A 24,908-nucleotide genomic window follows, 5' to 3' on the forward strand; every position below is an offset into this window, starting at 1 on the left:
AGGGAAATCTCACCAGCTCATGGCTGGGATGCAATCACTTTTCAATTCCTTTGCACATCAAAATCACAGACATTCTGGTCAAAAGGTACAAACTTCCAGTTATAAGCTAAATAAGTACTGGGGATGTGATGTACAGCATGGTGACTATAGTTAACACTGTTCTACGGTACATATGAAAGTTGTTAGGAGAGTAAACCTTAAGAGCTCTCATCACAAGGAGAAAAAAACCTTTTTGTTCTTTTATGTGCTTTTCCTTTTTATTGTATCTATATGAAATGATGGATATTAACTAAATCTAATGTGGTAATCATTTCACAATATATATAAGTCAAAACATTATGCTGTATGCCTTAACTTATACAGTGCTGTATGTCAATTATATCTCAATAAGACTGTAGAAAATTAATCACAGAGTTTCTTTTATATAAGGATACAACATAAGATCCTTTGAGAATTGAATTTTGTCAGCAGTGGAGTAGAAATTTGAGGATACATTGGTGATGCAAGTGTAACATGATGCGGGGGTAGGGAGATTCTTGGGAAAAGTTGTGGAGAGAAATCTTAATGAAAGCCCACCTCAGAAGGTTATCTGTGAAGGGTAGTGACAATTTAGACGTGGAAGAGGCACAGGACTTGTGTGGTAAACATTAAGGTATTTTTATTTTGCTGAGACCAGATACTCTTCTAACTAACAGGAAGTTATATAAGATGAAGTTCTGTTTAATATAGGAGAGTTGACTTTTTTCATCAGGAACCCAGACTTGTGTGTTCTATATATTTTGCAGGGTTAATGAATAATTTAAGCATGTAGAGTCATGATCAGATTTACACTTCATAAATATTACCTTGATCACAATGCAGAATATAAATTTGTGGGGGATGAGGCTGGAGGCAGATAAATTAGTTAGGAGGCTACTGCAATATACTGCGGGGAGATAATGAGGGATTAAACTAAGAAGAGCCACTGGGAATAGAAAGGAGATGAGGTTATCTAATAAAAACCTGCAGAAAATAGCAAATATAATGGAGAAAATTTAGATGCATTCTGTTTAAAGTTGGGGTAAGCCATGGGTACCTGCTATCACTGCTACTTTTCAACATAGCACAGAGATTCTGGTCAATTCAGTGATTTTAGAAAAAGAAGGTGCAGTAGATTGAAAGCATGACACAGTGTGTGATTATTTACTGATGATGTAATGACACACACACACAAACACACACACACACACACACACAAATCCACAAACTATTAAAACAAAAAATAGAGTCCATCCGTATGCTGGATACAAGATCACTTTAAAAATCAACACACATTAAGATCTTTAATCCATTTTGAGTTTATTTTTGTGTATGGTGTTAGGTAGAGTTCTAATTTCATTCTTTTCATGTAGCTGTCCAGTTTTCCCAGCACCATTTATTGAAGAGTCTGTCTTTTCTCCATTGTATATTCTTGCCTCCTTTGTCATAGATTAGGTGACCGTAGGTGCATGGGTTTATCTCTGGGCTTTCTATCCTGTACCATTGATCTATATTTCTGTTTTCTTTGACATAAATCACAGCAAGATCTTTTATGACCCACCTCCTAGAGTAATGAAAATAAAAACAAAAATAAGCAAATGGAACCTAATTAAACTTCAAAGCTTTTGCACAGCAAAGGAAACCATAAACAAGACGAAAAGACAATCCACAGAATGGGAGAAAATGTTTGCAAACGAAGCAACAGACAAAGGATTAATCTCCAAAATATACAAACAGCTCATGGAGCTCAATATCAAAAAAACAAACAACCCAATCCAAAAATGGGAAGAAGATCTAAATAGACATTTCACCAAAAAGACATACAGATGTCCAAGAGGCACATGAAAAGATGCTCAGTATCACTAATTATTAGAGAAATGCAAATCAAAACTACAATGAGGTATCACCTCATACCGGTCAGAATGGCCATCATCAAAAAATCTACAAACACTAAATGCTGGAGAGGGTGCAGAGAAAAGGGAACCCTCTTGCACTGTTGGTGGGAATGTAAATTGATACAGCTACTATGGAGAACAGTATGGAGGTTCCTTAAAAAGCTAAATAAAGAACTACCATATGACCCAGCAATCCCACTACGGGGCAGATACCCTAAGAAAACCATAATTCAAAAAAACACACGTACCCCAATGTTCATTGCAGCACTATTTATGATAGCCAGGACATGGAAACAACCTAGATGTCCATCGACAGATGAATGGATAAAGAAGATGTGGTACACATATATAATGGAATATTACTCAGCCATAAAAAGAAATGAAATTGGGTCACTTGTAGAGATGTAAATGGACCTAGAGTCTGTCATACAGAGTGAAGTAAGTCAGAAAGAGAAAAACAAATATATATTAATGCATATATGTGGAATCTAGAAAAATGGTACAGATGAGCCTATTTGCAGGGCAGGAATAGAAACGCAGATGTAGAGAATCGATGTGTGGACGTGGCAGGGAAGGGGAGGGTGGGGTGAACTCGGAGATTAGGTTTGACATAAATACACTACCATGTGTAAAATGGATAGCTAGTGGGAACCTGCTGTATAGCACAAGGAGCTCAGCTCGGTGCTCCGTGATGACCTAGATGGGTGGGATGGGGAGGTCCAAGAGGGAGGGGACATATGTATACATACAGCTGATTCACTTCACTGTACAGCAGGAAGTAACACAACATTGTAAAGCAATTATACGCCAATAAAAAAAATCAACACACAAAATATCAACAAATTGCATCAAAAACAATTGTGCCAAAGACTACATATCTACTCAGGGATTCCACCCCACTCCTCCCCAGCTCTCTTCCTTTTTCCCACTCACATCTAAGTATGGCAAACCTTCCTGCCTCCTTCATGGGAAACCCAGGGAACTATAGTATTCCTTGTGGTTACCCTACATCTTAGCCACATTTAAGCAAAATGTCCTTTATTAATCTCTCCTGCTAGGACCCTGACAAATCATAATACTAATCATCCCTTCTCAAGATGATTAGTATTAGCCACCACAGAAATTCCATGTTTCTTTTCCGTCATTGATCCAACAAATATTTCTTGACATGTGACCCAATTTTGGCCGATTAAATGGGATAGGAAATCTAATTAGCTTCCAGGGAAAAGTTTATACACTCATTAAAAAGCATCACAGCCTGGTGTATAGCACGGGGAACTCCACTCAATACTCCGTAATGGCCTATATGAGAAAAGAATCTAAAAAAAAAGGAGTGTATAGGGACTTCCCTGGTGGCGCAGTGGTTAAAAATCCGCCTGCCAATGCAGGGGACACAGGTTTGAGCCCTGGTCCAGGAAGATCCCACATGCTGTGGAGCAACTAAGCCCATGCACCACAACTACTGAGGCTGCACTCTACAGCCCACGAGCCACAACTACTGAGCCTGCGTGAAGCCCGTGAGCCTAGAGCCTGTGCTCCGCAACAAGAGAAGCCACCGCGATGAGAATCCCATGCACCGCAATGAAGAGCAGCCCCCGCTCGCTGCAACTGAGAAAGCCCGCTCGCAGCAACGAAGACCCAACGCAGCCAAAAATAAAATAAACAAATTTATTAATAAAAAAGAGTAGATATATGTATATGTATAACAGATTCACTTTGTTGTACACCTGAAAGTAACACAAAGTTGTAAATCAACTATACTTCAATAAAAATTAAAAAAAAAAAAGCATCGCAGGAAAAGATGGTTCTCTCTTTCCTCTGAAAATTGTCCTAACTGAATGTGGAACTTGAAATTTCTGAATCATCTTTCTATCACAATGTGGATGAAGTTACCTCAAAGAATTTGTTCAGCACTGAGGGAATGAAGTGAGAGAAGAAAGCAAAGAACCAGACTCTAGAGAACTTCAACACTGACAGGTGGTGTGAAAGAGGAGTTCTAGAAGTGACTGAGAAATGTCAATCAAAGAGACAGGACATGAGTCAGAAGAAAGGACAAGTATGGAAAGTAAGAAAGAAAAAGCTTCAAGAAAAAAGGGCATGGTCAATATCATCATGCTGTTGAAGGGGTTGGTCAACTGAGGTCTGCAAAGAGACTATACAATCTGAAGCAAAAGCAGTTGCAGTGGAATGATGGTGCTGAAACCCAATTGTTAAGGCTTGAGAAGTTAAAAAGGAGTTAGAACATGGATGTAGAACATGAGGAGAAACTGGATACATTTTCGGAGAGTTTTCCAGGGAAGCAGGGCATTAAAAGGAGGAAAGGAAAGTTGTTAACCCTTTTCTTCCCTTTTTATATAGGAGATAATCCAGGATGGAATAAACCTGAGGGTAGAGAGTGAGAAATTAAAACTGCAGAGGAAGACAGATTGATCACCATAGAACTTTCATCAGTTTGAACAATTACACTATTTTTAACAGCAGATTGATTTTAATCAAGTCTACCTCATGTATTTGAACACTTATACCTATGGTCTGAAGGTGTAGGATCTGAGTTTCTCCTCCTGCACCCCCCTCACTCTCTCCCTGCACCTTCCTTTAGGGCTTTAACACTCCAACTTAACCTGATAACTGTCAGTGGCCCTGCCTGCAGCTTGAGTTTTAGGTATGTGACCCTCTAGTGAAAGTAAGAACTATGGAAAAAAAGCAGGAGAGCTGACCAGAACCAGAGCACTTGGGCAGATATTCTGACTTCTGATGACATTTCTGGCCACAGAGTCATTTCACTAATGCCTGAAATCTAGATGGTGAGGCAGGGCAAGGGGCCTGGGGCTTGGAGAGAAGCAGGTTAGAAAAGGGATTTCCTTGGGGAAATTGCTCAGAGGTAGGTCTAGAAAATGTACTGTTCAAAGGGAAAACAGTAGCTACTTTCCTTTTCCTCCCTCCCTTTCTCCCTCCCTCCCTTCCTTTTAAAATTCCTAATGCCTTTATAATAGTTACAGTTATGCAGAAAAGAATCTAAGCTTTTCTAATTTATTTTGCACTTCCTGGGATTCATTTCCTCCTCCACACTCTGCCCTCCTGTATTTTCTTCCTATTTAATATTAATGTGATTCCCATCTTGTTTCTCCTCCACTCAGCCTACTTTCTTTTTCAGCTTCAGTGATGAGTCTCTGGCACTCAGGTTAATTTTCCCTTTATTTTAATCATTTCTACTTTCTCACTTTGACCTTTCCTTCATTTCTAATCGACACCCCCAGACTGCTGTGAGAAAATTAAGTCACCTCCATCCATTTCAGAGGACCAAAGTGTGCACTGCTCAGTCACAAATTCTCCATCTCATTTCCTTCCATAACAGAGGCCCATCGAGATTAGTCGAAAGGAGCAAGAAATGGGTGAACTATCTGTCCGTGGCAGCTAAAAATTTAGCATACAACAACAGAACATTTGCCTCATTTCCTAAGAGTATGAGGTGTTCCACAAAAGTGATTTTTAAAGATAACAGAAATTTACTGTTTCTCAAGCTCCATTTTTTTTTTTTTTTTTTGCGTTACGCGGGCCTCTCACTGTTGTGGCCTCTCCCATTGCGGAGCACAGGCTCCGGACGCGCAGGCTCAGCGGCCATGGCTCACGGGCCCAGCTGCTCCGCGGCATGTGGGATCTTCCCGGACCGGGGCACGAACCCGTGTCCCCTGCATCGGCAGGCGGACTCTCAACCACTGCGCCACCAGGGAAGCCCTCAAGCTCCAATATTTAAAAGAAAAAACTTTTTGTTGGAATCTTCATGAAGACTGATTATTCTATAAATGCACTTGCTAAATACCAGCCTCAGTGCATGAAGTCACTAGGAAAGAGAAGCAGTGTGGTGAACACACCGGCTATCGGAGTTATTTTCTTAGCTCTGACAACCTCTTCAGGTGAAGCTGTGCAGCTTTGGGCAGTTACTTAACTTCTCTGACACTAAGTGGTTTCATCGGAAGTAAATTAGGTCTCTGCTCCCATGAAGTCAGCAGTGCTAGAGCGATCTTACTGTTCTTTAATGTTCATAGTGTCATAATGTGATTATTATGAGTGTGGAGGCTTTGTTTTATTCAACTTACCTAGCATCAAAGAAACAGGTTTTAGGGCTTGTGTGTCTTCAGTTTTTGTTCTGGATTTGCCCTTTATTTGAGTGTTACAGTACACAGAGTGTGGTGCTATATGTCCAGACTGCAGGGAATTAGGATTCCCTTCTCATTTACCAGTATCTTTCTCAGCAGACAAATGTTTTATTTTCCTATTAGTCTATCCCAACATTTTACTGCATCTAGAGATTTATACAGGGTGCAAGTTTGGGGGTCTATAAAGGCTAGAAATGGAGGCCCACTCTTCACTTCTGCAACACTGCTGCAGTCACAGACTTGTACAGTCAGTATTTTTGTGCCCTGGAAAACCAGGTTGGATGACAGCACCCGGAGAACACTAATGTCTTTCATTTTAGTTTCATTTCCTGGTGTCAGGGCAGAGGAGGGCATGCTCCCTTTGCTGCTGGCAGGTGTTGTTAGCCACGTTCAACTGTATTTTCCTTGTAATTTACTTCTGTTCTTCTTGAAGTAAATGTCACTCATGGTTTCTTGTAGCTCCCATTGGTCTGAAGTGTATAAAATCCAAGCCTGAGTCTTGAGTTGCTGACCTATCTGAGGTTATTGCAGCAACAGTTCAAGAAGACTAGGACATAGAACTGGGGACAAAACTTGGGAATAACCTTGAACAAGTCCATTAACCTATTTTGGCCTCAGCTTCTTTATTGGTACAATGCACATGTTAACCAATATCATCCCTTCATCTGTGACATTCGAAGACTCTAGTTCTTGATGTTGCCAGTAGTGGTTAGTTTCTGCATTTCTCTGTGAGTTGTTTAGAGATTTTCTTTACATATATACTTAATTATTGGCCTGGGTCATTGATTACCATTTCATGTATATATCTAGATATTGGATTTAAAAATATGAATGGATCATTATAAGCCCATGTAATTCAATATCAGATGGTGTTGCATTAAGGAAAACAGTCTAGCTTCCAAATTTAGAAGTAACTCAAATATTTTCTTGAAAGCCTAAAGACTAAGAGATTCTCCAAACAAATAGTTCATGAAATATTTCTTAACATCCCTTGTCCTCTCTTCAATTCTTTATCTTCATAAAACTCTTTGGAGACTCTCCCTCCCCAAAATGCAGAAGACCTTATAATTCCTCACTTTCTTCTTCCTCCCATCATTTCCCCTTACTTATTTCCTGTTTTACACAGGTTTCTCCTGACTTTTTTTAATCGTTGTTCTCATGCTCTGTCCTCATCCAGTTCTTGAGCAAAGGGTAAAAGGCAGGGAGGCCAACAGTGAATGTTCACTTTATTGCCACATTCATCTCTAACTGATGATCTTTTGCAAATAACTGAAAAAGCAGGAAGTCATGGTGAGAAATGTGACAAAAGTACAGCTTAGTTCCTCACCTGTAGTCTGGGAGAGACAAAGGGGTAACAAAAGAATTAACTTCCCAGTAGGAACCCCTTCTTTTCTCCCATATTGAGTTCATCAAAATGCAGGGGGTCATACATCTTTGGAATAACAAGCTAGGCACACTGCTCATTACTTCTCCTCACAAATCCTAGAAAACTCTGGGACCTTCATGGGCTAATTCTAAAATAATGGAATATTTTAAGTGCCTAATTCAGGTAATAATTGCCCTAAAGAGCCCATTCTAAGACAAATTATTTATGAGATAGATAACTCTAGATAGGCAAACCAATCTTTCATTTATTTAAATTCCAACTTTCTTGAGAGGGTCTTGAGTTGCTCTGTTTCTGATCACGTTTATCCCTATCCAGTCTGGGTGTTCACTAATGGGTGTATATTATTATCTGTTTAATCCTTTACATAGAAGCCATCCTGTATCATTCAGGAACCATTTGGCTACTAACACTAAATAATGAAGGCTGTTTCTACATGCAAAATGTCTCCAGGGATGCTGCCGATTGCATTGTTTTGGGGACTAGACTTACGACATCAGAGCTGGCTGGCATCTCTGTGATTAATCTAGCCATCTCTTATTGTTTCACATCATGAACTCAAGATGGCTCTTGTAGTGTTAGTTTAATGTCCACATTCAAGTAGAAAGAAGGGGAAGGGGAAAAGGGTTTTAAGTCAGGCATTTTGTCCCTTTAGTTAGGAAAGCATAAGCAAAAGTTTTCCCCAAACACTGCCCCACCTCTAGTTCAGCAGACATGTCACTGAATAGAACTGGATCCCATGGCCATCCCTCACTGTAATGGAGGCTCAAAAGGATGAGAGGAGGATTGATTCATGAGCCACTGCCTGAGGCTGTGAATATTATTTCTCTGAACAGATTAGGTTGCTTTTCTCAAGGATAATACGGGAATGGCTCTGGAGAAGCCAATCCCCTCTGAATCTGCTACACCTTTCAAGGAAGTAGAGAATCATCTTTGAAACAAATTTTCTTAAACAGATAAGGGCTATTAAGTTTTCGTAGAGATTTACCAGTACGTGTTGATCAAATAGTCTCTTCGATGTATGGGAACAGGAAGGAAAAAGAGGAAGGGAATAAGAAAGCAAGAGTATCTGTGGAGAAAGCAATGGAACTGAGACTTTTTCTGGTGGATCCAGAGTTCAAGTTTATATCTCTCTGTAGAATTTATCATCCACGCTACTCTGTATTTTACTGCTGTGGAATTTTTCATCCATTCTACTTTGCTGCTTCTATTAGTAAGTATTATATTTTAATTTAAATTCCTTAGCTTCAACACCACTGAGAGGGTTACAGAGTGACTGCTGGTATATCCCTTTCCTTCACTTGTATAAAGATAAGTGAAAAACTGAATGTATAATTCTCTGAGAACTCAGAGGTCACAGCTGTGAGTATTTTGATGAGGAACAAAAAACTATGGTCACCATTTGGATGTGGGAAAAATTTTCTCTCTTGGGGGAAGTAGATGTTCTAGAATTCTGAGAAATTAGACGTAGAGGTATATTCAGAAACACTTGGACACTGAATCTGCTTTTGCACCTTAGCTGTCATGTGGCCTCACTGCTTCTGCGTTTATTTGGAGAACTGCAAGAGCCTAATGCTTTAAAACATTCCTTTAAATTGTAGTGAATAAATTAAGTGTAATTTCTTCTAGATGGAGATGTAAGCCTCAAATATAAAAGACATTGGTGTAGCAAGAATAGAGTGTTTCACCTTTGGTAAGACCCTAACTTTGTGTGAGCAATGCCACTGAAGCTTCATGCCCACACTGGGGACTCTGAAACTGAGGAAAGCTCTGCTAAAATATGTCATTTTTGTTCCAACCCCATGTGTCATTTCACTTCCATTAAAATATTTTACCTGTGAAGAATTAAATGAAGTAAGTCTAATCTTAGGGTTATCTGTGTGTGTGGTTCTTTCTCACTTTCCAGTCCCCAAGAATGCAGGTTCCACAAGTAAGTCAATGACATGGAAGACTGTAGTCCTGTTCTCTCTTCCCAGCGCTAGTTTCCAAGTCACACTATCACAAGGTTGTTTGGGGAAGGACTACTCTAATAACGAGCAAGTCGTACCACTGGAAGGACGCCAGAAGGCCTCCTCATTGACTAAAATGATCTATTATGCCAGTCTCAGTGGGTATATGAAATGAGTCCCAAGGAAAGACAAAAAGTGAGAAAATTTAGGAGGTACCTGCTATAGAACTGATGGCATATTTACTCATAATCACCCACCAAAATTCTAATAAGAATTTATATGCCTGCTTTCCGTGTTGGCATCTGTTTGGAAAACACTGAATCAAGTACTTGTCTGCAAAGATATAGTCCTGAAGCCCAAAAGGCTGGCCTGCATAGACAAGCTGCAGAAGTGATTGCTGGGATCCTAGGCTGCAGTGTGAGTGGGTGATATATGAAGAGAATGGTTACTGAATCCCAGCATAGAAACCCTGTCTATCCAGCGTGGTTTCCTACAGCTAAGCAAAGGAGCAGCCTCTCTCTATATAAATGGCTTTAGCACCAACATAGCTGTGAATCTGGAGCAGAAATAACTAGGAAGAATCTAAAAAATGTGGGCTTTAACCAAGAGATGCCAAAAGCCTGCAGGAATAACACAAGAACAGGAGCCTAACCAAGCAGAAAGCAACAATCTTTATTACAAAGCAAAGAGCAACAGCGAATTGAAAGGCATGAGCTATATCAACCAGTTATAGATACAGCAGGAAGGGAAGCCACACAGAAGGATGCCATGTGGAAAATGTTCTGTGAGCTTCTTAAAGAAACACAGAGCAGAGAGCATGGTGCAGAACTAACATCCCACAGGCTAATTCTTACTGTCACGTTATGATGCCTTGATTTGCTGTGATTGTCAAAGACGTGAGAGTTGCTGGAGTTCATCCCCACCCCCACACTTCAAATACAGCTATCCTAGTAACTTCACTGACAGCAAATACAGCTGAGGTGATTACTGCCATGCCCTGAGTTCATCACACTAGGAGAAAGCTCTGCCACCCAGCTATTGGGTTCTGAAGCTTTGCCATTGAATATCGTGGCTTCAGATGTCCTTTGATTCTTCTTCTGCAAAAGAATATGCTTAAGCACAAGCAAGCACAGGGTATCTGGGAAAGGACAGGGGCACCAAATAAAACCTCTATTACCTCATAATTTTGCATGTGGCCAGTGTTATAGTTATGGAGAAGAGCAAAACAGGCTATTTGGGTACAGCTAAACATTTTATCTCAGTATCAAGAACAAAACAAAAACTTGAGACATCAGGCTAGTGAGTAGCTGTGCTTTCCTAAAAAATGGTGTATGTTATAGACTGAATGTTTGTGTCCCCTTCAAATTCATCTGTTGAAAGCCAATGCCCTCCTCCCCCCACCTCCAGGGATGATATTAGAAGGTGGGGCCTTTGGGAGTGATTAAAATTAGATGATGTCATAGTTCTCATGAACGGAATTAGTGAGTTACCAGAGAGCTTGCTTTCTCTCTCTGCTCTTCATATTACGAGGTTACAAGGAGAAGTCGGCAGTCTGCAAGCAAGAAGAGGTTTCTCACCAGAACCTGGCCATGTTGGCACCCTGATCTAGGACTTCTAGCCTCTGGAACTGTGAGAAATACATTTCTGTTGTTTATAAATACCTGGGTGCTTTTATCTTGGGCTTTTACAAAACATTAAAAAAAATTGTTGACAGAAGAGAGAGAGGCTTGCAAAACAGCAGAGCAGGAGGATGTGGAGCTCATCTCCCTCCCCATGAGCACATCAAAAATACATCTACATGTGCAGCAATTCTCACTGAAAACAGACTTGAGACTGGCAGAAAGACTTATACAACAAGGGTATGAGATAGAGCTACACAAAATCAGGCAGAAAGGGTGGAGATGTGATTAGGTTGGGGCCAGTGCCCCTGGGAGGTGACACAAAAGTGGAGGGAAATATCACGGCTTTGAGATCCTCCCTGGGTAGTAAGTGGCATGAACCATATATTGGGCACCTGAGCCATGGGGTCCAACACTGTGAGAATGAGTCCCCTTAGCTGGTTGAAAACCAGTGGGACTGAAAGCAGGGCTGTAAGAAATCTAGACTCCGCTTGTGAAGAGCACACACATGCTTGCTTACTACTGAAACAAGGCAGAGGAAGCAGACTGAAACTGTCCAGGTCTCAGGCCAGTTTCTCGGACCGTCCCAGTGCATGCCCCAGCCTGAGCAGAGTGCCCCTTCTTCTCCTCTTGCTCTGCCACACAGCTCCACATTGGGGTGAGGGGTGCTGCAGTCAACGGGAGTACATAGATGTGAGGGATGGAGCCAGCATTTGAACATGTCTAGGGCAGCCATTGCTGGCACTGAAGGAGGCAGTGAATCAGAAGCAGTCCAGGACTTTAACTGGTGTGACTTCACCACACTAGGGTGAAGGCTGGTGATGCCAAGGGAATGCCCAGTTGTGGAGGATGGAGCCATATTGGACCTGGCACAACATCCAAACGGGACAAAAGTGGCCATTACTGGTGTTCATGGAGGTCACAGATGGGGAAAGTTCTGGAGCTCTGACTGGTGTGACAAGACTGCATAGTATGCATCCTGACCCATACAAAGTGCCCACTCCAGCCCATCTTGCTCCAGCACTGCTCCCTTCTAGGACAAAGATGCCATTGCTAGTAGGGGGAGAGAGTGCACATCTAGAGGGAACAGAACCACTTTGGACCCAACCCTCAGGGATTCTGGTCCAGCAACTTGGGACCTGCCCTTGACCCCAATAAGATAATGCCAGCCACTGAGGATAGGAGAAACCTTAGCTCATACCTGGTTCTGGCTCTTATCCCTTCATCTCCAGCCCTAACTCACACCAAGGAAGAGCCAGCACACCCTGGGGGAAGACATGATCCATGCTCACTTCAGATTCTACTTTCTCACCAAAGACACCAAGCACATGTTGACTGTATAGGGATGCACCCACACAAGGACACACCATTAAGACTGGGATAGGCAACTGTTTCACCTAGTTTCGTAGAGTCAGAGAAAGTTAATAAGCAAAATGAGAAGAGAAAGAAATTTATTTCAAATAAAAAAACTAGAGAAAACACCTGAAAAAAATAACTAATGAAAGAGAAATAAGTGATATATCAGATAAAGAGCTCAAAGCATTGGTAATGAGAATGCTAACTGAATTAGGGAAAAGAATAGATGAACACAGTGAAATTTTACCAAGAAACTGGAAAATATAAAAAAGAACTAGTCAGAATAACTACAATAAGTGAAATAAAAAACACACTAGATGGAATTAACCACAAACTTGGTGATACAGAAAAATGCATAAGTGATCTGGAAAATAGAAAAATGAAAATCACTCAATCAGAACATCAAAAAGAAAAAAAATATTTGAAATGAGAATAGTTTAAGGGACCTCTCTGACAACATCAAAACTACCAACATTCACATTATAGGGGACTCAGAAGGAGAAGAGAGAGAAGAGGGTTGAAAATTTATTTGATGAAATTATGGTTGAAAACTCCCCAAACCTGAAGAACGAAACAGATATCCAGGTACAGGAAGCACAGAAGGTCCCAAACAAGATGAAACTAACAGACTCACACCAAGACATATCATAATTAAAATGGCAAAAGTTAAAGATAAAGAGAATTCTAAAGGCAGCAAGAGACAGAGTCATATACAAGGGAACACCCATAAGGCTATCAGCTGATTTTTCTGCAGAAACTTTGCAGGTCAGAAGGAAATGGCATGATATATTTAAAGTGCTGAAAGGGAAAAATCTGCAACTTATGATACTCTACCCAGCAAGATTATCATTTAGAATTGAAAGACAGAAAAATAACTTTTCAGAGGAGCAAAAACTGAAAGAGTTGATCAATACTAAACCTACCCTAAAAGAAATGGTAAGAGGTCTTCTCTAAGTGGAAAAGAAAAGACTACGACAAGAGGTAAGAATCTATAAGAAAGGAAAAATCCCACTATTAAAAGTGAATATAGAGTGAAGGCTATGGATCAACCACTGAAATAGGGTAATACAAAGATTAAAGACAAAAAAAATGTGTAAGATCAACTATAACTGAAATAAACAGTGAAGAGATAAACATGAAGATGCAAACTATGACATCAAAAACATGGGGGAGGGGAGTAAAAAAATGTAGCTCTCTTAGAATGTGTTTGAATTTAAATGAGTACCAGTTTAAAATAAGTAGATATAGGTCAACATATATGAATCCCATGGTAACCACAAATCAAAAACCTACAATAGATACACAAAAACTAAAGAGAAAGGAACACAAGCATATCACTAAAAAAAAAAAAATCATCAAACTGCAAGGGAAGAAACTAACAGAAGAAGAAAAGAACAGAGAACTACAAAAACAACCAGAAAACAAGTAACAAAGTGGCAATAAATATATAACTATCAATAATCACTTTAAATGTCAGTAAAATAATTGTTCTAATCAAAAGACATAGGGTGGCTGAATGGATAAAAAAAAAAAGACCCATCTATATGCTATAAGAGACAAGAGACTCACATCAGAGCTAAAGACACACACAGACTGAAAGTGAGAGAATAGAAAAAGATTATTTCATGCAAATGGAAATGACAAGAAAGCTGGGGTAGCAAAACTCCTATCAGACAAAGTAGACTTTAAAACAAAGTATATAACAAAAGACAATATATCATTATATAATGATAATGGGATCAATACAAGAAGGGAACATAACACTGGTTAATATATATGCACCTAATATAGGAGCACATAAATATATAAGGCAAATATTAACAGACATAAAGGAAGAAATTGACAATAATACAATAATATTAGGGGACTGTAACACTCCACTTACATCAATGAACAGATCATTCAGACAGAAAATCCATAAGGAAATGGTAATCTTAAATGACACAGGAGACCAAGTGGACTTAATAGACATCTATAGGACATTCCATCCAGAAGTAACAGAATACACATTCTTTTCAAGGGCACATGGAATTTTCTCCAGGAATAGTTCACACTCTAGGCCCCAAAAGAAGTCCCAACAAATTTAAGAGGATGTAAATTATACCAAGCATTTTTTTCTGACTACAACTGTATGAAACTAGAAATCAATTACAGAAAGAAATGTGAAAAATACAAACAACAAACATGTGAAGAATAAACAATATGCTACTAATGAAGAAATCTAATAGGAAATCAGAAAATACCTTAAGAAAAATGAAAATAAAAACACAACTTTCTAAAATCTATGGGATGCAACAAAAGCAGTTTTAAGCATGATGTTTATAGCAATACAGGCCTACCTCAATAAACCAGAAAAATGTCAGATAAAAAACCTACCACCTAAAGGAATTAGCAATGGAAGAACAAAGTCCAAAGTCAGCAAAAGGAAGGAAATAATAAAAATTAGAGAGAAAATAAACAAAAGAGAGAACAACAACAAAAAAAATAGATAAGCTCAATGAAACCAATAACTGCTTTTTTGAAAAGATACACAAAATTGATAAGCCCTTAGCTAGGCCCATCAAGCAAAAAAGAGAAAGGACCCAAATAAACAAAGTCAGAAATGAAAGAGAAGAAATAACAACCAATATAACAGAAATTTTTTTAAAAAAGCAAATACTATGAACAGTTATATGCCAACAAATTAGGCAACCTAGAAGAAATGGATAAATTTCTAGAAACATGAAATCTTCCAAGCCTGAAACACAAATAAATAGACAATCTGAACAAACCAATCACAATAGTGAAATTAAATTCATAATAAAAAAATCTCCCAGGAAACAAAAATCCAGAATTGGACTGAGAATGAGAAATGAGAATACACAATACAATACTGTGTATGTTGTAGGTATACAGAATCATTTTCAGTTACACATATACATATATCTATGCATGTTCAGCTTCTTTTCCCATATTGGTTATTAGAGAGTGTTGACAGCCCTTCTTGGTATACATAAATCCTTGTTGAATACCTGTTTTATATGAAATACTTTGTATTTGTTAATCCCATTATCCTAATTTATCTGTTGACCCCTTCAGTCCTGTCTGGTAACCATATGTTTGTTTTCTAAGTCCCTTAGTCTGTTTATGTGTTCTCCATTTGTTCAATAGTGTGTATTTTTAGATTCCAACTATAAGTGATATCATATCATATTAGTCTTTCTGACTCTGACTTACTTTATTTAGTATGATTATCTCTAGGTTTATCTGTGCTCCTGCAAATGGCATTATTTCCTTCATTTACATGACTGAATCACATTCTATTCCTTACAGGTGTCACTTCTTTATCTGTTCATCTGGTCATGGACATTTGGTTGGCCTCTATGTCTTGGCTCTTGTAAATGGTGCTGCAGTGCATACTTGGGTGCATGTGTCTTTTTGAATTCTGGTTTTCTCCACATATACTCTTGGGGTAGTAATGCCAGATCATATGGTAGCTCTATTTTTAGCTTTTAAAGCCACTTCCATAATGTACTCTATAGTGGCTGTTACCATTTATATCCCACCATCACCATAAAAGGGTTTCCATTTTTCCATACCCTCTACACCATTTATTCATTGTCAAGTTTTGATGATGGTTATTCACACCAGTGCCAGGTGATCCCTCATTGTAGTTTTGATTTGCATTGCAAAGAAAAAGAAAACAAAACAAAAAAATCCTGTTTAAAATTGCATCAAAAAGAAAAAAAATACCTAGGAATAAACTTAACCAAGGAGGTAAAAGACCTATACTCTGAAAACTATAAAATATTGATGAAAGTATTGAAGTCGATACAAATAAATGGAAAGATATCCTGTGTTCTTACATTGGAAGAATTGATATCATTAAAATGTCCATACTACCCAAAACAATCTACAGATTTAATGCAATCCCTATCAAAACACCCATCACATTTTCACAGAGCCAGAAAACCAGAAAAAATAATGCTTAAATTTATATAGAACCACAAAAACAAACAAACCCCAGAATTGTCAAAGCAAACTTGAAAAAACAAAAACAAAGCTGACTTCAGACTATATGCCAAAGCTATAGTATCAAAACAATATAGTACTTGAACAAAAAACAGATACGAAGATCAATGGAACAGAATAGGGAGCCCAGAAATAAATTCAGGCACCTATGGTCAATTAATCTATGACAAAAGAGGCAAGAATATACAATGGAGAAAAGACAGCTTCTTCAGTAAGTGATGCATGGAAAACTGGACAGCTACATATAAAAGAATGAAATTAAAACATTTTCTTACAGCATATACAAAACTAAACTCCAAATGGATTAAAGACCTAAATATAAGACCACAAACCTAGAAAAAACTTAGGCAGAATACTCTTTGACATAAATCGTAGCAATATATTTTGTACCTGTCCCCTACAGCAAAGGAAACAGAAGCAAAAACAAATGGAACCTAATTAAAGTTAAAAACTTTTGCACAGCAAAGGAAACTACTCACAAAACGAAAAGACAACCTACTAAATGGGAGAAGATATTTACAAATGAGATGACCAATAAGTGGTTAATATCCAAAATATATAAATAGCTTATACAACTCAATATCAAAAAAATAAACAACCTAATTAAAAATTGGGCAGACGACCTGAAGAGACAAAGAATATATACAGATGATCAACAGACACATGAAAAGATACTCAACATCTCTATTCATCAGAGAAATGTAAATCAAAACCAAAATAAGGTATCACCTCATACGTCACAATGTCTATCATCAAAAAGTCTACAAATGGGCTTCCCTGGTGGCGCAGTGGTTGAGAGTCCACCTGCCAATGCAGGAGACACGGGTTCGTGCCCCAGTCCGGGAAGATCCCACATGCCGCGGAGCGGCTGGGCCCGTGAGCCATGGCCGCTGGGCCTGTGTGTCCGGAGCCTGTGCTCCGCAATGGGAGAGGCCACAACAGTGAGAGGCCCGCGTAACGCAAAAAAAAAAAAAAAAAAAATGCAGAGGATGTTGGGAAAAGGAACCCTAGTATTGGGTTGGCCAAAAGGTTCATTCGGTTTTTTCCATAAGATGGCTCTAGTATCGCTCAGTTGTCTTTAACTTCATTCAAAACAATTTTTGTTAGACTGTACTGTGACAGCTGTCGCTATCAGTGTGCATTAAAAAAGAAAACTTATCAAAACTGGTGAATTTTTGTGTAGCCATTTTAATATTGAAGATGGAAGAAAAAAAGCAAAATTTTTGGCATATTATACTTTATTATTTCAAGAAAGGTAAAAATGCAACTGAAATGCAAAAAAAGATTTGTGCAGTGTATGGAGAAGGTGCTGTGACTGATCGAACTTGTCAAAAGTGGTTTGCGAAGTTTAGTGCTGGAGATTTCTCACTGGACGATGCACCACAGTCATGGTAGACCCCTTGAAGTCGATAGCAATCAAACTGAGACACTAATTGAGAACAATCAATGTTATACCATGCGGGAGATAGCCAACATATCCAAATCAAGTGTTAAAAATCATTTGCACCAGCTTGGTTATGTTAATTGCTTTGATGTTTGAAAATGAAACCTGTATATATATATATATAACCTGAAATGAAATTCTGCCAATTGCAAAAACATGGATAGACCTAGAGTGTAACATGCTCAGTGAAATAGATCTGACAGAGAAAGACAAATACCAAATGTTATCACTTTTATGTGTAATCTAAAAAATAAAACAAACAAAAATATAACAAAACAGAAACAGACTCACATATGTAGAGAACAAACTAGTGGTTGCCAGTGGTAAAAGGGAAAGGGGGAGGGGCAAGATAAGGTAGGGTATAAAGAGGCACAATCTACTCTGTATAAAATAAACTACACAGACATATTGTACAGCACAAGGACTACAGCCAATATTTTACAGTATCTTTAAATGGAGTATAATCTATCAAATATTGAATCAATATGTTGTACACTTGAAGCTAATGTAGTACTGTAAATCACTTATACTTCAGTAATAAATGAACAAATAAATAAAACAAAACATTGTTAACATGCATTAACCCTTCACACTAGAGTGTATATTTAGTATACATAATTTTTACATAAAGTCAACTTAAGCATAAATATATTCAGTAAGCTACAGGGACCACACAGATAGCTCTACTGTTTGAAACAGAACCTTAAAATAATAATAATAAACATTCTTTAGATGTTTTCTTTGTGCCACATGTTGTCACATTTAGTCTTTCTAGCCTCCAAGCTTCAAGGTAGGTATTATAAGTTTTCTTTACCAAGTGAGGAAATTGAGGCTTTAAGAGATTATTGTGCTATATCACAAGGCTAATAAATGGAGGATCCAAGATTTGAACTTAAATTGAATTTAAAAAATCAATGCTTTTAATTGCTATTTAATGATTCCTCATAGGACATTGGGGAACCCCTTATTCTGGAGGGGCTACACAATCTCCCTGAGGTCCACAAAGCTTCCTGCTCATCAGGGGACATCTGGGTGTACAATCTGTCAAAATAATCACAGATGTTCTTAAGTTCTTTTTTGCAAAATCTGTTTAAAGTCACACTTTAATTTCAGAGTCTTCTCCTTCAACTATCACTAACTCAGTTATGTTTCTTACTCAGCTTCTAAATGCTACTATATATAACAAAGGAAAAAATGGATTTTTAGAAACAATATGATTCCTTTCATATTTCATTTCAGTTGGAATGCTCCCTGCAAATATTGTTGTGGTATCACAGAAAGATATTTTACTTTTGTTCTCAGGTCCTATCATAGAGCTCCTAAAACCCTTGGGATTTCCTGAATGACACGGGTAATAGATTCATCTTTGTTCTAGTGAGGTGATTCTTGGCAGCACCCAGATACCTTCAGGCTGGTCACCATCAAGACCAAACCTTGATTAGAAGTTTGGAACTTTCAACCCCATCCCCCAACTCTGGGGAAGAGAGAGGACTGGAGATTGAGTTAATCACCAATGGGCAATGACTTAATCAATCATGCCTACGTATTGAAACCTCCATAAAAACGTCTACACAATGGGGTTTAGAGAGTTTCTGGGTTGGTGAACACATGGGGGTGCCTGGAGAAAGCATGGAATCTCTTCTCCCCTTCCCCCATACCTTACCCTATGTAGCTCTTCTATTTGGCTATTTCTGAGTTGTATTCTTCAAACATGTTGTATCCTTTAAACAATAAACCAGTAAACACAAGCAAAGTGTTTTTCTGAGTTCTGTGAGTTGTTCTAGGAAATTATCAAACCTGAGGGAGAACTGGAAGAACCCCAAATTTGTAGTAAACTGAGCAGAAATGTGGATAGCCTGGGCAGCCCATTGCGGCTGGCATTTGAGGTGAGGGCAGTCTTGTGGGACTGAGGCATTAACTTGTAGGGTCTGGGTACTTAGTGACAGAATTGAATTGAGTTGTAGGACACCTAGCTGGTGTCAGAGAATTGGAGAAGTGGTGTTGGAAAAGACATCATGTACTTGGTGTCAGAAAAGGAAAAAATACACATTTGGTGTCAGAAGTTTTGTGAGTAGAGAGTCCACCTGTTCACCCAGGAATATTTTTTGTTTTCAGCTTTGTGGGACTCATCATATTCCTGGTTGAGGTACTACAGTCATAAACTAGGTGAAAGGGAAAACACAGCCCTTGTACTAAGATGTGCTCTCCTTCCTGGTATTTCCAATAGTCTCGCTACTGCAGCTTACGGTAAGAGGTGGGTGTTTTACTCTTTCTTGCCCATCCTCTGTTATATAAGGGGGGTACTCAGGTTTTCTGGAGCCTGAAGCTCATACAATTTGATGAGCCCTCTTTAGGAAATGTAATACAAAAACATGTTACAGTTGCACAACAAGAACACACTGGGAAGTCTCCTCCCAGGTCTTAGGAAAAGGCCCGTGTGGAGGAGGAACCAAGAAGCTTAAACTTCAATAGCTTCATGGTGCAGGCAACCTCAACTTCCCTTGGATAATGTTGATCTTCTGCAGTGATAGAGCAAAGAGAACATGGCACAGGCATAACATCTGTTTCAGGACCGGAGAAAACTTGCGAATTCTCCAGAGTACTGGAGGGAGGGGTCGAAGGGAAGGGCATAGGAAACACCTGGGGAAGGCAACACCCAGACTCTAGCAATGGCCCTGTCATCTAGCAGGTGATTTGATAAATGTTTATTGACTGAATAAATGAGCACAGACAGATTTCCTTGACAGGTCTCACTGGTAGATTCATTTGATCTAATGAATCAATTAATTCATTCTGCATTGGCAAATTATGCAGATTTTAAATTAAATCCTTTTTAAAAACTCCTTATTTCTCTATTTTAAACATAAGGCTAGGACTTTGACTCTGTGATCATTCTCTATACCTAGACTGTCAGATTGGTTGTCCTTGCCATTCCAGAACAATAGAGATCATGACAGAGATGTGCAAATCGATACCCACATATGATCAGAGCATCATGGCGCACATAAGGACATGGAGAGCTATGAAGTGCATCTGGCCCAGGAAAAATGCACTCCCAGAAAAAGAGGATTTTGTCTGAGCTTTAAGATGCTGTGGTGTCCAATTTACTCATAATAGTTTTCAAGGCAAAAATCCAGGGATGCGTAAGTATAAAAAAGAGGAGGAATAAAAATAACACTTGCAACTCAACAAGCTCCAGATCATTTTAATCAAAATTATTTCCAGTTACTGTCACGCCTCCCGAGCGGCCAATTCTGCCACAAGGCATCAGGCCAATACAGTCAGGTTCCTGCAAGTTTTCTTCATCAATCCAGGAAATATATAGCGGGCCATTTGTACCATCTGCCACCCAGGTGTCAGTCATTGGAAAGCAGATAGGAACCCGGGAAAGTGTGTTGGAATGCCATTTGGAAAAAAAATGAAACGTGCTCTGGGAAAGAGACTGGGAGTGTATTGAGCAAGAGGAAGAAAGGGACTCCACAAAAAGAGCACATAAAAAGCAAAGATATATGTTAAAGCTCTGACAAATCAAAAGAAATTCTTCTATCACCTCTCAGCCAATTTGATCTCATTCTTGCTTTTGGCAATCATAAAAAATATAATATTTCACAGGCATTTTGTTGTGGTTGATATTACATTCTTTATGCATATACATATCTCCTTGTAACAATATTTGTGCAGCCCTCTTTTTTATAGTGGGGAATACAGGGGAAGTAATCTTGTTACAGGGCATCCTAATCCTGACCTTATCTCAAGCTGTAATAAAAAAAAAATCTTCATTGTAGTTAATCTTCTGAAATAATTATGCTCTTTATTTAGAGACTGATTAAAGTCACATAAGTGCAACCTTTACACTGCTGGTATTAGAAATGCTGGCAGCTTTGGTCTTCAGTAATGTAGCCATTGCATCTGCCACAAAATTATACTGTCTTACTTTTCAGTTAGAAATCCTTAATACAGACAATTGAGAAGTTTCCAGGCAAGGCAGACCTGTGATAGAATGGCATCTGGTTACATAGAACGGTCATGGTTTTGTCTGTCTTTGTGTGCTGTTCAGGTATCCATATAACTGACACAGTCATAGGAGTCAGTAATAGTCATTGTATCTCCAGCAATGGAACAGACAAAAGTGTGTGGTTGGTAAAATTTTCCCTTAGTATCAGTGTCACCTTTTTAGTGCTGCTTCTGCTTTTGTGGGACTCCTCTCCTTCCTTTCCCTACCTGTCTCTTTGCTCCCACACAAATTGCTTATCCATTGATTTATTTCATGGAAACCTCACTTGGAGTTTGGGAGAGTTGAAAAGGACCTAGGCCATGAGTAATGTGTGGCTTCCTTTAAAGAATTTTTTTTAAGTCTCCTGGATTTTGAGTATTAACTTAAGTGATTTTTACAATAATGTTACTTAAGTATTTATAAACTTAAAGCTAGGTATAAGCTCCATCTGCTTGTATTCTTGTATACAAGAATACAATCAAGACAAATTACATATTAAATACAAGGGAAACTACAAAACAAAACAACATGAATTTAATATGACAGATAAACCTGTTTTGCTAAAATCAAATTGACTCTCATATTGTAAATACTGTCCTCAGTGCTATGGCTCAAGTCCTCTTGAGTGTGGCATGTATATAACTATTATAAGCTCTGAGGTGACTATACAGGAATACAGTGGGGGATGTAGGACAGTCATCATTTTGACTTGTGCACACGGGCAGCATCAGGGCAGTCAGATAGGTTTGCCAGCACATCAGAAGGATTCCAAAGATTCTCCTATATTTAAAACACTTTTTTTAATTTTAAAAATAATCCTGGAATTAAAAAAAACTTTCAATTCAAAGCAACAATTCCATTGGTGGTTACTTTCAACAGGTTTTCCCACCATGATCTCTGATTACCATTAAAGAAAAAATTGTTGGTGAGAATTTATCTCCCTTAGTTCACGTTTCTTTGTTACCTAAAAAAAAGAGCTCTACATGAATTAATTATTGAAACAAAATATAACAAATACCAAAACTAAGGCTTGCTATTAAACATCTGCATTTTTTGCAACGCTGTAGTAAATCCTGCTCACTGCATTATTTATTCCAATTTCTTTTCCGTCAAACCTTCAGCAATATTTTCTATGAGTCTTTCTGATATTTTGCTGATAGAAGAACACATTTTAGTTTATTCCCAAGTTTTTTTTTTTTTTTTTGGCGTTACGCGGGCCTCTCACTGTCGTGGCCTCTCCCGTTGCGGAGCACAGGCTCCGGACGCTCAGGCTCCGGAGCAGCCATGGCTCACGGGCCCAGCCGCTCCGCGGCATGTGGGATCTTGCCAGACCGGGGCACGAACCCGTGTCCCCTGCATCGGCAGGCGGACTCTCAACCACTGCGCCACCAGGGAAGCCCTCCAAGTTGTTTTTTTATGTATTATTTCATCCATTTTTAGTGTATCAGGAAGAACAGGGATTTACCCAATGGTTACATAGCGTTTTGTTTGTTTTTTGTTATTAAGGAGGAAACCTAAAATCAACTTACAAATATTTATAATTAAATCTAAGATTTTTTAACCTTGAAATAATTATAGACACAGGAATTTTCAAAAATAGTCAAGAGAGGTCCCAGGTACCCTTCACTCAGCTTCCTTCAAATGTTCAAACATCTTGTCTAACGCTAATATAACATCAAACATGAAAACCGGGTCATTGGCATTGGTACAATCTACAGGCCTTATTTATTATTAAATTTTAGTGAAACTTTGTAAATACTGGCTTGAGCATAAAATAGCCTCAGGTATTACTGAACAAATAATTAAGGTATGTATCATGATCTAGCTGCTTAGTTTGTGAATGTTTCGGGGCTCATCATGATGCCTTCACAGTATCCATTACCTAATCAACTGAGGGAAAATCTGTGCTTGGGGCAAGGCTCTTTATTTATAATAATGGATATAAATCATGTTGCAAATATTGTTCTTGATGATTTATGTTTCTAGGCTGACACTATGTGTAATTTGATTAGGCTGCTTTTTTAAAAGTTTGATATGTGGCTGACAGTTTTCCTAGAATTAGAAAATGTATCTGTTCTTTCCCTTTATTGATTTATATTAGTGCATATAGTAATGTATTATCTTTAACCTAGTTTCTTTTTTTGGTCACTTTTGATTTGAGGATTTAATTGAAACTAGATATTTATGCAGTAAATCTACTTGACTAGCAACATGTAAGCTACATAAATTGCTTAATATAAAAGGGCGATTCAGAGTCCTATTTCTCTCTCCTCTCCCTTTATGTTAAGGAACTCTCTTCACTCAAGATTACCTCATGTATTTCATATGACACCTGACCCATGACCTTCTTGTAAATAGATTAAAAAATAATAGGACTTGAAGTTTAAACACTCAATGGATCATCTTATGTCCCTATTGGAGGTTATGAACTCCACTTAAAAGCACTGACCCACAAGATAACAAAGCCCTCACTGTTTCCTTCTTCCTTTCTAGTGTCATTACTTTGTGTTTATAGCTCATAATAGCAGATTACTGTTAACTGATGAGAAACATCTTCTTATCCCTTTGTAAAATACTTTTCACTTCATCTGGAGTTCTCTTCCTTCCTTTACTGATCTGGAAAACTATTCTTTCTTTGAAAGTCCAGCTCAGATGTCCCTTCTTCCAAAAAGCTTTCCCTTTTCCTTTCTCTGTATTACATGTTTGTTCCATGTAAATCCACTGGCATACTTATCTCCCCAGGCTGTACTTTGTTTCATTACGTCCCTACTCAGTAGAGGGTAGAAGCTATGTCTTATTCTTCTCCCTCAGTGTTTGGCATCTTGGATCCAATTGATTTTAGACTTATCTTTTCCCAAAATGCAATGGGCTGCCTTTATAGAATCTTGACCACTTGGACCACATGGAACCCACCAGAAAAAGCACAATGATGGTGTGGAATAGAGTATTTGCCATTAAAATTTTTAACCATGAGGATTTTCAAAACTAATACAACTGGAGAAAAGAATTAACCTGTAAAAGAAACAACAAATTTCTCTTTGATAGCTTCAGTTGTATTACTATTATGAAAGAATTCTGAGG

The sequence above is a fragment of the Grampus griseus genome (assembly GCF_964374135.1).
Source record: "Grampus griseus genome assembly, chromosome: 2".
Classification (NCBI taxonomy): domain Eukaryota; kingdom Metazoa; phylum Chordata; class Mammalia; order Artiodactyla; family Delphinidae; genus Grampus; species Grampus griseus.